Source organism: Primulina eburnea, chromosome 13 (genome assembly GCF_022965805.1).
Source record: "Primulina eburnea isolate SZY01 chromosome 13, ASM2296580v1, whole genome shotgun sequence".
Lineage (NCBI taxonomy): Eukaryota > Viridiplantae > Streptophyta > Magnoliopsida > Lamiales > Gesneriaceae > Primulina > Primulina eburnea.
This window is the reverse complement of record NC_133113.1, coordinates 5,098,318-5,101,426: the sequence shown is the minus strand read 5'-3', so window position 1 is coordinate 5,101,426 and position 3,109 is coordinate 5,098,318. Positions and strand designations below refer to the sequence as shown.

The 3,109-nt window shown below is 34.2% G+C and overlaps 1 long non-coding RNA gene across 2 annotated transcripts; it reads left to right on the top strand.

Moving 5' to 3' along the window:
- The first annotated feature begins 894 nt into the window (after positions 1-894).
- On the top strand, positions 895-2,245 carry LOC140810908 (uncharacterized). 2 transcript variants are annotated; one of them, XR_012113343.1, is made up of 3 exons: positions 895-970; positions 1,084-1,163; positions 1,783-2,245. It is a non-coding gene; the product is annotated as an uncharacterized lncRNA (long non-coding RNA). The 2 variants fall into 2 exon arrangements; XR_012113344.1 differs by having other exon boundaries at positions 909-990.
- Positions 2,246-3,109: the final 864 nt, after the last annotated feature.

The window sequence follows — 3,109 nt, the reverse complement described above, 5'->3', positions numbered from 1 at the left end:
AATGGATTTTCTTTAGTCATTTATTTATTTATTTATATTAATGTTATTATAATTTTTTTAAAAAAAAAAAGCATTTAGAGCATTGCTCCACGAGAGAAAATAATGAAAACCCTTTTTCACATTGAACAATGACATTAAATATTCATTAAATAATGAGAAAAAGTCGGGGAGGAATCACATTTTGTAAAAATTATGAGTTTATGGGAGTTGAGTCAATTTCATGCCAAAATTATGTGCCATAAAAGATCAATATAAATTATATTTGTTACGTTTGAAATATTTTTAACTCATAAAATCCACTCTAACATAATATTATCGAAAACCAAATTTTTTTTTTTTCCAAAAACTTGAGTTAATGCATGCATATTCCGACCGTAAGCAAAATATAGAAATAACAGAATGTTCGAAGCAAGCTCATAAAAGTAAAGTTGTACAATATATGTATCGTATATGTAAAACAAAACCAAACCGAGGCCTGTAGCAAGTACAGTTTCCTTAAAACAGATTCGTCTCATCTGGTATGTGCTTCAAGGATTTAACTGGGCGTCTATTTCCCAAGATACAACGGGCAGACCAGTAGTGATGTAGCACAGATCACTACGCTTGCAAACAAAAGAGTACCTGAACGACAAAATTATGCTCGAAGATAAATGATCATTAGCAGTCAGTCTTCCTTCTGATTGCAAGATGTTTCATGAGACTGATGTGACAATTTCAAGCTAAGCTGTGACGAATGCAGGTACAGGCTGAGGAAAAATTTACGTCACAGCATATGTTTTGAGTGCTCAAAATAATGCACTTTTATGGTAGTTTCCCGCCTTTTCAATACATCTCACATGAGTATGCTTCAACCACAGAGTTTTGAATTAGCATATTATGTGCGATGCTTATATATTTTTAGCAGCAAAGACATCATCTTGGGTGAAGGAAAGGTTTGGATGTCGCAATTGTTGCATCTCTTCATTAACTGGTATGCCAAAATTCTTTCAGGTGCATTCCCTTGTAATATATCAAAGCATGAAATGTGAAGCTCATCTACAAACATGAATGAACTAATATTGAATATTGAATCCATTGTCTCAGGTTAGGCAAAACCATGTTCATGAGACGGCCAATGTACTCCTTCCCTTCTGCTAGGCAGAGGAGCTGCTTGAGCAATATAGGTTGGATATTGCTGCCCTGGCATCAATACGGAGAAATCCAATGCATATGATGTTTGCGTCTGTCACATAAATTAGTAATCAAAATCATGTGGATTGTGGATGAAGTAAATGCAAAACGCAAACACCCGTACCCTCAATATAAACACCACCCACTCTTAATCATGCACGTCTCTTGCTAGCTAAAACCTTTTGATGCAGCAGTATATTTTGCAAAGAGTATATATGCGAATTAATCCTGAGTAAGTTAAAAAAGATATAGTGCGAATGGAGAGGCTTACTATTTCTGAACGTCCCAACTTCTGCATTTCTCTTGATTCAATTCCCCTAGATTCAGCATGGGTTGCATTTGGTTTGAATAAATGCTCAAATATGGCCATGATTAGAAACATCGATACCAAAATGGCTGTAGCAACAAAGCCAAAAGAAATGGCACTCATTGATGTGCCAAAATTTTTCTGTAGACCTCCCCTATCAGCATCTGTTTGCGATGGACTGGGACTTGGCCTGCTGTATATGTTCCATGGCTTTGATTTTCCATTACCGAACTCACTCATTCCTATTGTGTCTGATTAGTTTCTGCCCGAAGACTTGAATAGTACTTATTTCCTGTCAACAATAGGAGATGATTCCAACACGAACTGGTCCGTTTTGCATTTGTTTTCTAGTTTTCCTGCTCCCTGATGCAAGAGAAGTAAGGAAAACTTTCCCAAATGTTGCCTTTTTATCTTACTCCTTTCACATATTTTTAGAAGCACATAACAGGAATTCAAATGCAGAGTGGTTCAAACTTGAAGAGGATAAGAAGAAACCAAATTAAACGTGAGTACAGAAATCATTTATTTTTGCAACTTTTAAACTTTCTTCTTTGTTGTAGTACAGTTTGCTTGTCATACCTTTAATTTGTATTGTGATAAAGTTCAACATAAATATTATGAACTCTACATGCAACCTGACTAGTGAATAGCCAGCCCTTCATGCTTGCAGATGGTCTAGGGGTAATTTGGTTATCAAATTTTCTTGAAATAAAGTAAATTGGAAGATGGATTATGAAAAATTAGGGCTCCGAGACTAGATGCGTTTTGATTTACCTGAAACGGGAGTGTACATTTCCATGAATAATTTCTGTGAATTTTACATTTTGTCCTTGCAGAGTGAGCTCCAATTCTCGTCTTTGACACATTGCTAAGGTCTTATATAATCGGCAGGTGAGTGTAATTATTCATGCAGTGAATATAAAATTTAAAGAGTGAGTCTCATGTGAGACCGTCTCACGGATCATAATCTGTGAGACGGGTCAACCCTATCCATATTCACAATAAAAAGTAATACTCTTAGCATAAAAAGTGATACTTTTTCATGGGTGACCCAAATAAGAGATCCGTCTCACAAATAAGACCCGTGAGACCGTCTCACACAAGTTTTTGCCAAATTTAAAAGTGAAAAGTTGCATACTTTTGGTTATGTTAATCAGTATACTTTAATGTTTTTTCGTGTCAACACTTAAGTTTATTCCTAACTTAATCAGTACTATACCTTGTCATGGGCCTTGCTGTCTGCTTCGAAAAAGAAGTTATATTTAAGTAAATTATATTAAATCAGATATTCCATTAACCGTAAATTGTCCGAAAATCTCCAAAAGTAAACGAAAATTTGTTTTCAGTCCTCGTGTAAGAAAAAATGTGTTTGAACTCTCTAGACCCATAGATTTTTCTTTGGATGAAAATTAATACAAAATATTAAATATATGTTACTAATATATGATACTTGATTACCAATTATTTCAGTTCTGGTATTATATATGATTTTTGAGTATCTAAACATGTATAGAAAGTATTGGTATTAATGATGCATTCATGGTTTGGATTAAATTGTTACAAAGCAATGAAAATATGATATTTGAGTACTAATTGTTTTAGATCTTAATCAAAAGAGAAGATTTTGAGTAT